The sequence below is a fragment of the Chlorocebus sabaeus genome, chromosome 29 (assembly GCF_047675955.1).
Source record: "Chlorocebus sabaeus isolate Y175 chromosome 29, mChlSab1.0.hap1, whole genome shotgun sequence".
NCBI lineage: Eukaryota > Metazoa > Chordata > Mammalia > Primates > Cercopithecidae > Chlorocebus > Chlorocebus sabaeus.
Window position 1 is genome coordinate 12677150 of NC_132932.1, and position 15389 is coordinate 12692538.

The window sequence follows — 15389 nt, forward strand, 5'->3', positions numbered from 1 at the left end:
GAGGATTAATTCTCAGCAAAAAACCATCCATCATGGGAGACACTAAACAACCACATGGACAAAAATTGTCCATTTGATGTAAGCCAGTTGATTTGATGCCAGTTGATGTAAGCTAGCTTCAGTCATCAACCAACTACCCTGTGCTGGCACAATGGCTAAACGAAGACAGCAGTCAAAAGGCAGGAATGGAAACCCTGCATGGGTCCACCAGCATGGGCTACCACTCACTATTGCTGTTCTTGCTACAGTTACTGTGGAATGTTTAATCTGCTGGCTACAGAGGCTGATGCTGAGCTCCCAAGATTGCACCATTACTCAAAAAGACCAACTAGCCACTTGGTAGCAAGCTGATGACATTGGGCCTCTTTCATTCTAGAAGGGATAGCAGTTTATGTTAAGTGAAGGTGACACATTCTCAGTATGGGTTTGTCCTTCTAAACTGCAGGGTCTCAGCAGCATCAGTATATGGAGGGCTAATTCAGTATTTGGTCCACAAATACAGGATCTTCATCAAGGTTTTATTAAACCAGAGCCTCATTTTACAGCAAAGGAGGCAAGGCAGTTGATGCATAATCATAGTACCTAGGTATCTTATGCCACACCACCTAGAAAACACCAGCATGATAGAGCTATAGAAAAACCTTCTGGGCCAGGCGCAGTGGCTCACGCCTGTAATCCCAGGACTCTGGGAGGCCAAGGTGGCAGATCATGAGGTTAGGAGTTCGAGACCACCCTGGCTAACACAGTGAAACCGCGTCTCTACTAAAAAATACAAAAAAAATTAGCCGGGCTTGGTGGCGGGTGCCTGTAGTCCCAGCTACTCGGGAGGCTAAGGCAGGAGAATGGCATGAACCCAGGAGGCGGAATTTGCAGTGAGCTGAGATTGCACCACTGCACTCCAGTCTGGGCGACAGAGTGAGACTCCAGCTCAAAAAAAAAAAAAAAAAGAAAAAAGAAAAGAAAAGAAAAGAAAAGGAAAGAAAAACCTTTTGAAGGCACAGTAAATGGTTTGGAAATGATACCCACAAAAATGGGCATTGCACTCCAAGACCTAGTATGCAGCCTAAATCCATTGTATGGTTCTGTCTTCCAATAGGCAGAACAGGTCTGAGAACTAAAAAATAGAAGGAACAAATTTGCTTATCATCATTCCCAGTGAGCTATGTGAGGAGTTTTTCCCTTCCATATTCACAAATAAATGCTCTTGGGCCTAAAAGTCCTGGTTCCCCAAGGAAGGATGCTTCTATCTGAGGATGCAGCAGAGTCCCATTAAACTCTCAGCTCTGTTTGATCTTTCAGACATAGGTCTTTGTAGAGCCAGCAGCCCAGGTGTATTTCCTGCTGACAGTTCACCTGTGAATTCTCCAGGAGTTGCTCTCAGCCCTCTAGATCTTGCTCTTTTCACATTATGCTTTGTCTCAAGGATATCCTTTCCCAGCAACTAGTCAATGTGGGGGCACAAAGGCCTATGTCTGAAAGATCACCCCAGCTTCAGAACTGCCATCAAGTACCACAGGACCATGCAAATTGAGGACATGGTTCCGATATTTACACATTTCAGTTAACATGGTACTGTGCAAACAAAACAAACGCTCTCTGTAACATACACAGATGTTTATAAATTTTTTTCTTAGCTTTAAGAAAATAATTTACCACAGGACTCCTTTATTTAAGTGGGCTTTCATGCAAAAAGTTTAATGAGTTATGTAAACATAAGGCAAGAATAATTTATTTCCTGCAAAGGAGGTAATATAGAGATCTTATCCTTCTCTATTTGTATCCAAGAAAATCTTTTGCAATTAAAAAAGAAGAAAGGGGAGGAGAAAAAAGAAGAGGGAGAAATCAAGAGAAGAAGGAGGAGAAAAAGGAGGCGTATAATAAGAAGAATTTCAAGATTCTAAGTTTAGCAGCATATAAGGCTGAATGACAATTATTAAAAAGTCAAGAAACAATAGATGCTGGTGAGGCTACGAAGAGACAGGAACACTTTTATACTGTTGGTGGGACTGTCAATTAGTTCAGCCATTGTGGAAGACAGTGTGGTGATTCCTCAAAGACCTAAACCAGAAATACTACTTGACCCAGCAATCCTATTACTGGTTATATACCCAAAGGAATATAGATCATTCTATTATAAAGATACATGCACACATATGTTCACTGCAGCACTACTCACAAGAGCAAAGACATGGAATCAACCCAAATGCCCGTCGATGATGGACTGAATAAAGAAAATATGGTACACGCACACACCAAGGATTATTATGCAGCCATTAAAAGGAACGAGATCAGGTCCTTTGCAGCAACAGGGATGGAGCTGGAAACCATTATCCTCAGCAAACTAATGTAGGAAGAGAAAAACCAAACATCACTTGTCCTCACTTGTAAGTGGGAGCTGAACAATGAGAACACACAGACATGGGGAGGGGAACAACACACTGGGGCCTGTCGGGCATGGGGTAGGAGGAGGTAGAGCATCAGGAATAATAGTTAATACATGTGGGGCTTAATAACTAGGTGCAGCAAACCATCATGGCACACATTTACCTATATAACAAACCTGCATGTCCTGTACATATACCCTGGAACTTAAAATATATTTTTTAAAAAGATGCCTATTCTCATTTGCTATTAACTTATCCCATTCAACAGTCTGTCCTGGAACACCCAACAGTTCTTAGCTCTCTAACAGTTTGCCCAAAATAGGTAAATACTGAAATTATTGCCTGTGCCCAAATTTCTCCATCATCAAGCTGTAAGAGAGATCTATACGGCTCTTGCCCCTGCCTGTTGGGAGCCTAAAGCATTATGTCCTAGCTGGTGCAATATTGGCATTGGGTCCTGAGACGTTCACAAAGCCTCAATGTAAACATGGTTCAGCAAGCCTAGAGAAGGAATTTAGGGAGAACTATAACAACATTGAAGTAAACTCTGAGTCTTGGTTTCCTCATCTGAGAGAACAATTGGTTCTCATGGACTTTCTGTCTGCCCCCTTCCAGAATTAATTTGCTAAGTTTCTGTGGCCCCCACAGAAGAGGAAGACTCAGGTGTTTGCATCTCCCATTCAGAGGGCAGTAGCTCACCTTCCAGCTCTCCACTGTCAGTCAGCAGAACAGCCATGGCTTCTTTGTGGGCCTTTCACACAGGCTGGGGAATATTACAATATTCCAAGATTGACCCTAACTCCCTTCCCTTCCCTTTCCTCAGCACAGTGCCGTTTTCAACCTGGGAGAATTTTCTCCCTCGCATGGAGCAACTTGCCTCACCCTCTACGTCCTCTTTCTTTACAGAGTAGCTCCCTGGCCCTCATTATTTACTTCAGTAAACTAAGATGACATCAGAAGTTGAGGAAATTAAGGTGACCATTTCTACTCTCAGAGTTCAGAAGCTGCTCAAAGCCAAATGTTCCGGGGGCATGTGAGGCCAGGAAAAAGTCATTTACTTCTCACAACATTTTATTAGGGTGTCAAGTGGAGTCACCCCATGAAAGCAAGTCACCTGTTACACTTCTCCTCATCCAACTGATCTTCTCAGTGAACACAGCCTTGCTCTGTAAGAGTGGTTCCCAAATGGTCCATCTTCGAATCTTCTGGAAATCTTCTTAAAATGTAAATCCTGGGTCCCAATTTCTGAACCTCTGATTCAGCAATTGGGAGAGAACCTAAGGGTATGCATTTCTAACAGGCTTCCAGGGAGTGCTGACCTGGCTGGCCCAGGACCCCCACTTTGCAAACCACTACTCTATACCACACTAAGTCCCTACCGTGATTGTAGGCAAAGCAGGTAGCCCCAAAATGGCTCCACCTTCAGTCTGCTTGGAATGGGACTTTAGAAGAAGAGTATATCTGGATCATATTTAAGATCAGACATCATTTCTTAGAGATGCCGATTCAAATAGACCATGGTGGCAAAATCAATGCGAACAGAAATAAATTAGTATGGGGAAGAAAACTGTGGCCCTATGACATTGGCTTTCTGATCTCATCCCTGATCCTCATCAAACCAATGAGCCAGTTTCAAAGGGGACACTGATGGTGAAGAAAATCTCCAGTTAGCACATCTGCAAACAGAGATTGTTGCCTGAATATTATTTTGGTTCAATAAGCTTATCAGCTGGACCCTGGAAGCCCAGCCAGTAAAAGGCTTGTAATTGTTTTTATCTACTCAGAAAACCAAATGCTAGTTCAGATGAGAATTCAATTGATTTTCAAACAGTGTCTACCTCCTTTCCCTGTCATCACACAGATAGACAATTAATGACATGAAAGATTAATTAACAGAAAAGCTTGTGCACTGGCTGCCAAACAGAGGATTAAATTTGGAGGTCTATGCTTTCTTCCCAGAGAGGAAAATATCCTTCAGTAATTAAAGGTTCAGTGGCAACTTTTGTCCTGGGTATTGAGACCATCCAAGTGAGAAGGAGAAAAGTTTTTTAAAAACTGACTGGGGAGACTCAAGCTGGTAGCCAAGTCTTAGCCACCCAGTGGCACCAATCAGTGAATCATGTGAGTCAGAGAGCAGCTTACCTTGCCAGGGATATGGGAGTCATCACACAGACCCTAGGTGCACCTTCTCTCCACGTGGAGCTGAAGCAGGAAATGAAAAAAAAAGAAAGACAAGTTCTCTGTGCTGGGCTAACTTGCTCCAAGGCCCAGTGATAAGCAGAGCTCCTGCAACAGAGCAGCAGCCACACAACTGGCTCTCCATCCCTAAGCTCCTATTCCCTCCAATATTCTCTTAATCTAAAGTCATCATTTCTTAGATGACAATGCTGAGGCCACTCGTTCTTCTAAAAGAAAAAAAAAAAACAAAAAACAAAACAACAACAACAAAATGGCTGGCATCAAAAGTAAGATTCAATCACTCTAAAAATGCAAATTAAACAGAAAGTTTAACTGAGGATGGGAGAAAGGTGTAATCTCACCAGAACACGCTAGGCTACTGCAGATAGCTTACACCAGACAGCATTTCACAGTTCACAATGTGTTCTTTCATTTGCATTCTCTCCCACGAAACACTCCCAGTGGCCTTGAGAAGTGGGCTTCACTGGAAACTGGGGCTAGGAGAGATAAACAACTCTTGCTAATTTTTCTTGCTAATGAATGGTGAGCTGGACTTTAAAAGACAGATATGCTGCCTCTAAGATCTTTGATTTTCATAGTGTTTCAAAGGTTCTACCTATTTGTGGTCATTTAAGGTAAAATACCCTTACAGGATTTAATAACAATTTGATAAGTGATAGTAAATTGAGCATTTTGAATCAGCTGGTAGAAAACCTTCATTACTATTCAAAATCACCAGTGCCAAATCTATTCTCAATCCTATCTCTAGGCAATGAGGCTAAGGCTGAGTGTGGACATGAATGAGACAGGATGCCTACCAGGGAGCATAACTATCAATTCGATCTATTCAGCAAATGTTAATTGAGCTCTTTGTCTACACCTGGCACTGTGCTCAGTACTAGGGATAGAAGAGTTACAAAAAATACCCAGACCTCTGACCTCAGCAAGTTACAGACTAGTGAGGAAGATCTACACTCATCAATAGTCACACAGCTTGTGGCACCACTAAGAAGTGTACAAAGGAGGGGTGCTTGCAACCACAAGCACCAACAACAGAAATATTTTACTGTTTTGGGGTGGGCCAAGAAAAGGTTAAGATTCTTGATTCTTAAACTAAAAACAGGGGGATAAAAAATTAATTGGGAAAAGATGAGAAGGGACAAAGTTCTAGGTAGAGAGGACAGATGTGTAAATATCCAGTGGCAGAAATTCAGAAGGCAAGTGGTAGGAGGAAAGGTAGAGAGTACAAGGAACTGAAAAGAAGCCAGTGTCTGAAAAGAAGAGAGAGTTTGGAGCCAAACTGTATCAGTCCTGTGAGCCACAACCTTTTAAGCAAGGAGAAATTAGTGAACATTTTAAGCAAGGGACTGGGGAATAAGGAATGGTTAGTCAATATTTTGTTTCAAGACAACCTCAAAATCTCAGTGACTTAAAACTGAAAATTTAATTTTCATGCTTACATGCCTATAGGTTGGTTGCAGTTCAGCTGACTTAGGCTGAACCTGTTGGTTTCAAATCAGCTTTGGTGTTTTTATTCTGGGTCCAGGGTGGAGAGGTAGGCAGGCTTTCCTCACGGGCATTGCATAAGAGTATAAAAGGCAAGCAAACCACACAAGCATGGTGAATCGACGTGTAGCACACTAGTGTTACATGAACCCCAGCAAGATACATGGAGGAAATCAACATCAATGGAGCAGAGAAATCAACTAACTCTAGTGGAAGTTCCTACAAAGCTTCAGGGCCAAGGATGTGACTGTGTAATTCTGTAACAAGAAGGAAGTGAAAAATGGCCATGATGATTTAATGTACCATAAATGAAGAACGTGATCAATGAACAATTCAAAAAGCTCCACTCTGTCAATAGGATAAACTATTAGAGGGATCCAGGGTGGGTATCTCTGGGAAACAGTGCAGAGATGGAAGCATCAAAGTTTACCTCAAGGGTGCTGAAATATACAATTGAATAGCTGCGGGCTTCTGTAATTTACAATACAGAGGGAATAAGGGCCTTGCTGTGTGGCCCAGAGGGGTGAGTCATGAAAATTTCACACCGAGAGGGCCTATGGAATAACATAACTTCTAACTCTACAATATGCAGCTTATCAACTAAACAATACTGTAAAATAAAGGCTATAGCTCACGCGTCAGTAAAGTGACCATATGACACAGCTCCAACCCAGGACAATTTCAAGGGTGATAGGAAACAAATAGGGACATGTGGTCACTTCATGATTAGCAAAATGCTTCACAAACAAATCCCCATGGTCATTTCAAAAACTTCAGATTTTTCTATTCTGAGTATTGCTATCATGGGTACCTTGGAGACGCATAATGCTGTACAGTTGACCCTTGAACCACATGAGTTTGAACAGGATGAGTCCACTTACATGTGGATTTTCAATAGTTATATTGAAAAATATTTTATAGGTTTGTGACAATTTGAAAAAATTCACAGATTCACTGTATAGCCTAGAAATATCAAAAAAGTAAGAGAAAGTTAGATATGTAATAAATGAATGAAATACAGGTAGACACTAGTCTATTTTATCTAAAGCTGGAGAATTTGATGCCAGCAAAGGATGGTTTGATAATTTTAGGAAGACATTTGCCTTTAAAAAAATGTCAAGATAAGCTTCTGCCAACCAAGTGTCATTAGATGAGTTCCTAGATGTCATTAAGAAAATTATTGAGGTGAAATGATATCTGCCTGAATAGGTTTTTAATGCAGATATAAGTACCCTACCTGGAAAAAACAAAATGCCACAATGAACACTTAACAGGAAGAGAAACAAATTCCAGGATTTAAGGCAGGAAGGGATAGGCTCGCTACTGTTTTATGAAAATGCAATAGGGTTGATGATCAGGACTGCCTTTCTCTCTTATATAAAGCTGCTAACCCCTGAGCATTGAAGGAAAAAGATAAACAACAGCTGCCCATCTTTTGGTTGTACAATAAGGAGGACTGGACAATGAGAATCCTTTTTCTGGATTGGTTCTATTGATGCTTTGTCTCTGAAGTCAGGAAGTACCTTGGCAGTAAGAGATTGCCTTTTAAAGTTCTTTTGATATTGGACAATATCCCTGGCCACCCAGAACCTCATGAGTTCAACACTAAAGGCATCAAAGTGGTATATTTGCTCCCAAACACAATGTATCTAATTCAGCCTCTGTATCAGGGAACCATAAAGACTTTTAAGGCTTATAACACATGAAACTCTATGGAAAACATTGTCAATGCTATGAAAAAGAACCCCGATAGAGAGAACATCATGGAAGTCTGAAAGGATTGCACCATTGAAGATGACATTGTTCTTATAGAAAACCATGAAAGTCATCAAGCCCAAAACTATAAATTCCTGCTGGAGAAAAGTATGTCCAGATTTTGTACATGACCTCACAGGATTTATGACAAAGCCAATCAAGAAAATCATGAAAGAGATTGTGGATATGACAAAAAAAGGTGGGGAGTGAAGAGTTTCAAGATACAGATCTTGAGGAAATTTAAGAGCTAATAGACACCAAACCAGAGGACTTAAAAGAGATAAGTGCTTCAGAACCAGTATTAGACAATGAGGAAGAAGACGTAGAAGAAGCAGTGCCAGAAAACATACTGACATTAGACAATCTGGCAGGAGGGATCTGATTATTCGAGACTGCTTTTGGTTTCTTTTACTACATGAACCCTTCAATGATACAGGGGCAGTAACTGCAGCAAACTGTGGAAGAATTGGTATCATATAGAAACATTTTTTAGAGAAATGAAAAAGCAAAAATGTCAGACAGAAATTGCTATGTATTTCTTTAAAGTATGTTAATCATGCTTGCCTCTCCTGTGTCCCTTTCTGTGTGTGTGTTTTTGTATTGTTTTGTTTTGAGATAGAGTCTCAGTCTGTCACCCAGGCTGGAGTGCAGTGGCGCAATCTCTGCTCACTACAACCTCCACCTCCCAGGTTCAAGCAATTCTCTGCCTCAGCCTCCCAAGTAGCTGGGATTACAGGCACCCACTACCACGCCCAGCTAATTTTTGTATTTTTAGTAGAGATGGGGTTTCACCATCTTGGCCAGCCTGGTCTTGAACTCCTGACCTTGTAATCCACCCACTTCAGCCTCCCAATCCTGTGTCCCCTTCTACCTCCTCTCCTACCTCTACCTCTCCTGAGACAAGACCAACCTTTCCTCTTCCTCCTGCTCAGCCTACTCAACATGAAGATGATATGGATAAAGACCTTTATGATGATCCGTTTCCACTTAGTAAATAGTAAATATATTTTCTATTCCTTATGATTTTCTTAATATTTTCATTTCTTTTGCTTCCTTTATTGTAAAAACACAGTATACATTGCATATAACATACAAAATATGTGTCAATTGACTGTCTAGGTTATCAGGAAGGCTTTCACTCAACAGTACACTATTAGTAATTAAATTTTCAGAGTCAAAAGTTATACACATATTTTTGGCTGCATAGGGGATCAGTGCCTTAACCCCCACATTGTAAAAGAGTCAATTGTACCTGAAATGTATGATGTGGTTAGACAACACAAATTTCCTACGTTTTTGCCCAGAAAAGATTCTTCAATGAATTTTTTTTTTTTTTTTTTTAGTTTTTGGAAGAGCTATATAATTTTAAGGGAAAAAGAAACGAATTCCAGTTGAAGTATGGGAGAAAAAATTCTGGAGAAGGAGACATTTGAATTGAACTATGAATGGCCAGTAGACAAGATAAAGAAAAAGAGTATTTTGAGGTCCAGGGAAGTGCATGAACAAATAATAAACTAAGACAATGTTATGGAGGTAGGAAATGCCATATTGTGCTTGGGAAACAGTAAGTAGTCTTGACTCTAATGGCAATTTCTATGTGTTTTCTTCAATTTAATTTTTTTCCTCTCAAGGAATAAATGAAGATTTCACAGTAAGTTTATTAATGTACCATGTTATCTTATTTAGCAATGGCAATTTTCTCAAGAAGGTAAATATTTATGAAGTTGTAGTTCATTGTAGATAAAAGACAAAGCTTGCTCTAAGTAACATTCAAAGTAAGAATTATAATGGTGATTTAAAAAACCATTGATTGCTTGATAACATTTGATGTAATTATCAAAAAGGTTACTGAGTAAGCAGATGACACTGCAAATCAGTAAAAGCCTAGAATTGGAAATGGCTCGAAACTGATAACTTCAGTACTAGGAACAGAAGAAAAAGTAAACATCTCCATGCCAATCGACAGATCACAGTGCCTTTCTTATACAGTTAAATGTGAAAGTTGCCATATTTAATTCTCCAGTCCAGTTCATTATGCAGAGAGGTAGTTTGACAAGTAGCCTGGGTTTCCAACCCTGTGTGATTGCCTGATGCTAAGAAAATATCTCAGGGATACTGACATCACAGGAGTAAAGGACTTATGAGAATCTTGCAACACCCACTCGATGTATATTGAATGAATGCAGAAATTAGTGAATCTTAACACAGCACTTGAAGAATATAGAAATGTATGTATTAGGCTCTTAGAAAAAGATGTATGCTCTTAGAGTTAAGGTTACTAGTGTAAAAGTACAAGAATTGAAATAATACAGTTCATGCGATAATAACATAACAATAAGCATCACCTAGAATTCATTCATTCTGTAAATTTTTGTTGAATACTTACTACATAACCAGAGATTCTAAAAGTAAATAAATTTTCTTCCCTCTGGGAGGAAGACAATAAACTTGCATAAATCAATTTCCGTAGTGATAAATACTGTGAAGAAAATAAATCAGGGTAGGAGAGCAACAGTCATGTTAGTTTAGATGAGGAAAAGTTTCTCCTATATTTGAATCATTTCTCAGTTTACAATGCACTTTCATAGACTTGGTTATTTCACTTAACCTTTAAAACAGAATGTAATTTAGATCCTGTTTATACTTTCAAAAATGAGAAGACCTAGAGAAGTTTACAGAATCGTCCAGTGTGAGTGCTTTACAATTACCATCGCATACAGTCTTCACATGATGTTTCAGTCTGTTTCTTCTCTTAAAAATTCCTGCCTTAGGTTTGAAGTTATTGTTAAAATTATAAAGTTACAAGCTATTGTAAATAAAAATAACTTTATAGATAATATACGTTATATTATATATTTGTCTTTATAAAGTAAATTATATATTATATAACATGTAATTTAATTTTAAAAGTATGTTATTATACAAATTCCTGCTATACATTTGAAGGTTAAGTCAGTAAATGGCAGAGTCAAACACAGTGTGGTGATACCAAAACCTTGCCCATCCTGCTGCATAGGGGCTTCTTGGCTTCTTCATCTTTGGCCAGGACATTTAAAAAATCTAGAGGTTGCCTTTCCCTTCCCAGAGTAGAGAAGGATAGTGGCTGAGGAGTTAAGTGGAGAAGCACTGTATATCTGTAAATTATTTATAACATGGTACTCAAAATTATTGTCATGTTCTTCCTTTGTTGAAACCACTGGAAGTTCACTAAAAAGAAAACTGGGAGAGATTCCAAATTTCCCCCAATACTACAAATTTTAACATTTACTCCAGCCTGATTTCGATAACACAAATAGATTTTTGTGTACTAATTTCTGTAATATCAGTGTCTCTTTTCTAATTGCCATCATGGATTCTTTACATATACATTTTTCACTGAATAACTTTCCATTTCTACCTCTCTATGGGAAGGCGCAATCGTGCGAGGGAAAGAAAGGGAGAGAGAAAAAAACAAAATGGTCCTAGTACTCAAATGAGTTGACACTCCAAAATTACAAAATACATAAAATATACAAGCAAATATATTTAACAGGAACAGCTAATGGAATATGAACAAATCCAAAGTTAAATGCTCTACCAAAGAGTTGAAAATAAGTATTTAAGTCTGATCAAAGAGAAAAATGAAGGGATAATATCCAACAAAAAAAGAAATTATTAAACAAAGATAGTCACATAAAAATAATTAGAACTCTTTGAACTAGAAACTATAGTAATCAAACTAGAAAACAAAACTCCATAGACAGGATAATTGCTATAATGGACATAATTGTGTTTAAATAAGTGCCTGTTCTTTTGTTTCTACTCCGCAGTTTTCAGCAAAAACGCTTCTGAAAATTGTTACGTCTACAATTCAAAATGAACCTTTATTCTTCAACATCCTCAAATTGGTAAGAGACAAGCTTCTAGGAGAGTAAGAAACATAAGTGATAATACAAAGAGAAAACCCAAATCATCAGTAAACATACGAAAACTTGCTAAATCTTTCTTCAACAAGGAAATGCAATTTAAAATAATAGGGTTTCCGTTCACACACATAAGATCAGAAAAAAATTAAAGCATCTAACAAAAACAGGCATTGGTGAACATGTTGTGTCCAGAATTGGTGTGTTCTTGGTCTCGCTGACTTCAGGAATGAAGCGGCGGACCCTTGCCCTGAGTGTTACAGTTCTTAAGGAGGGTAGTCTGGAGTTTGTTCCTTCATTTATTTATTTTTTTTTTTTGAGACGGAGTCTCGCTCTGTCGCCCAGGCTGGAGTGCGGTGGCCGGATCTCAGCTCACTGCAAGCTCCGCCTCCCGGGTTCCCGCCATTCTCCTGCCTCAGCCTCCCGAGTAGCTGGGACTACAGGCGCCCGCCACCTCGCCCGGCGAGTTTTTTGTATTTTTAGTAGAGACGGGGTTTCACCGTGTTAGCCAGGATGGTCTCGATCTCCTGACCTAGTGATCCACTCGTCTCGGCCTCCCAAAGTGCTGGGATTACAGGCTTGAGCCACCGCGCCCGGCCGAGTTTGTTCCTTCAGACGTTCAAATGTGTCTGAAGCTTTTTCCTTCTGGTGGGTTCATCATCTTGCTGACTTCAGGAGTGAAGCTGCAGACCTTTGCCGTGAGTGTTACAGCTCTTAAGGGCAGCGGGTCTAGAGTTGTTCGTTCTTCTCGGTGGGTTTGTGGTCTCGCTGGCTTCAGCAGTGAAACTGCAGACCTTTCCAGTCAGTGTTACAGCTCATAAAGGCAACATGAACCCAAAAACTGAGCAGCAGCAAGACTTACTGTAAAGAGCGAAAGAACAAAGCTTCCACAGCGCGGAAAGGTACCCCAGAGGGTTGCCACTGCTGACTCGGGTAGTCTGCTTTTATTACTTTATCTGCCCCCTGCCCCCCTTCCTGCTGATTGCTCCATTTTACCGAGAGCTGATTGCTCCATTTTACAGAGAGCTGATTGGCTCATTTTCACAGAGTGCTGATTGGTGCATCTACAAACCCTGAGCTAGACACAGAGTGCTGATTGGTGTGTTTAGGATTCCTTAGCTGGACATAAAAGTTCTCCAAGTCCCCAACAGACTCAGGAGGCCAGCTGGCTTCACCTAGTGGATCCTGCGGGAGGCAGGCAGGGGGTGTCGCTGCTTGCGAGTCCCCTGCAGTGCACCTACACTCCTCAGCCCCTGACCAGTTGATGGGACCAGGTGCCATGGAGCAGGGGTCAGCCCTCGTCAGGGAGGCTGGGGCAGTCCAGGAGCCCACCCCAGAGGGTTCAGGCATGGTGGGCTGCACGTCCCAAGACCTGCACCACAGGGAGTCAGCTGAGGCCCGGTGAGAACTCCAGCACAGTGCAGCGGGCCAGCACTGCCAGGGGACCCCGCCCACCCTCTGCAGCTGCTGGCCCCAGTGCTAAGCCCCTCACTGCCCTGGGCCGGTGGCGCTGGCCAGTGGCTCCAAGTGCAGGGCCTGCCAAGCCTGTGCCCATGCCCGCCAGAACTCGCGCTGGCCTGTGAGTGCCAAGCGCAGCCCCAGTTTCCGCCCCTGCGGCTCCTTCCACACTACCCCACAAGGGGAGGGAACCAGCTTCAGCCTCGGCCAGCCCAGAGAGGGGCTCCCACAGTGCAGTGGCAGGCTGAAGGGCTTCTCAAGCGCTGCCAGAGTGGGAGCGGAGGCTAAGGAGGTGCTGAGAGTGAGGGCTGCTAGCACGTTGTCACTTCTCAATGTGACTAGGTGAAGTCCCATACTATATTCATGAGCATAAATTGGTACATCTAATTTGGAAAGTAATTTGCAATATGTATAAAAGTTGAAGGTACAAATACACTTCAGCCTGCCATTTTTCTTTCTAGATTACTATCTTTGAAAGAGCTCACATATAAGAAGATGCATATAATTTGTAGTACAGCATTGTTTGTAATAGTCAAACATAGTTAAAACACACTAATTGTTTATTAAGAAGAGAAAAGCTGGGCCAGGTGCAATAGCTCACACCTATAATCCCAGCACTTTGAGAGACCAAGGCAGGCAGATCACCTGAGGTCCGGAGTTCGAGAACAGCCTGGCTAACATGGTGAAACCGTGTCTCTGCTAAAAATACAAAAATTAGCCAGGTGTGGTGGTGGGCGCATGTAATCCCAGCTACTTGGGAGGCTGAGGCATGAGTATTGCTTGAACCTGGGAGGCAGAGGTTGCAGTGAGCCAAGATTGCACCACTGCACTCTAGCCTGGGTGACAGAGTGAGATTCCATCTCAAAAAAAAAAAAAAAAAAAAAAAAAAAGGAGAAAAGCTAAAGAGACAATAAGTGATATATTCATTTACTGCAGTATATATGAGTTAAAATTTAAATGAATGAAAAAGAACATCTATCTACATGGTTATATCTCAAACGATTATGTTGACATGAAATAGCAAGTCAAAAATATATTACATGCATAATACCAAAAAATTTTAAATCATATAAAACTATGATATTTTTATGGATACATATATATGTATGGTAAAAATGTAATTACCCATGGGAATAAAGTTCAGGATCATGGATAATTATTAAAAGAGAACATAAGAAATTAGTTAATATGGGGACATGAGATTTTAACTGCATCTGTAATATTTTCTCTTGTTCAAAAAAACTGGCCGGGCACAGTGGCTTACGCCTGTAATCCCAACACTTTGGGAGGCCGAGTCGGGTGGCTCACAAGGTCAGGAGATTGAGACCATCCTGGCTAACATGGTGAAACCCCGTCTCTACTAAAAATACAAAAAAATTAGCCGGGCATGGTGGCATGGTTTGTATTTTTGTATTTCTACTAAAAATACAAAAAAATTAGCTGGGACCTATAGTCCCAGCTACTCGGGAGGCTGAGGCAGGAGAATGCCATGAACCCAGGAGGCGGAGCTTGCAGTGAGCTGAGATAGCCCCACTGCATTCCAGCCTGGGCGACAGAGCAAGACTCCATCTAAAAAAAAAACAAAAAAAAATGGAGGTTGATAAATAGAATGGTGGAGCAGAACAGAGATCCCAGAAATAAATACAAACATTTACAGTAACTTGATTTGGTACAAAAGAGACACTGCCGTGCTGTGGGTGAAAGGTGACCTTTTTTATACATAATACTGGATATTGACAGTCAAGGGGAAGAAAGTGAATCTTGAACATGACCTAATACTAGACATAAAAGTCAACTCCCAATAAATTATAGACCTAAATATGAAAACAAAAGCAATAGAATTTTCAGAGGGAAACATATTTATGACCATAGGGTAGGTAAACATTTCAAAGCATGATATAAAAACCCTAATCATAGAAAAATTAAGATAAATTGGACTAGAAATATATGTTCAGAACAAAACATTATTAAGGGATTGAAAAGGCAAATCATAGAGCCAGAGAAGATAATTGAAATGCATGTATTTACATATGCTGAGTATATGCATACATTGAAATACGTATATCTGACAAAGGACTCATATCCAAAAAATATAAGATTCCCAATTAAACAATTTTTGAAAAGATAGATAACCTCATTGAAAAAAAAATGGAAAAAGAGCGTGAACAGGTACTTTACCATATTGAGGTAGTCAATAAATATGTAA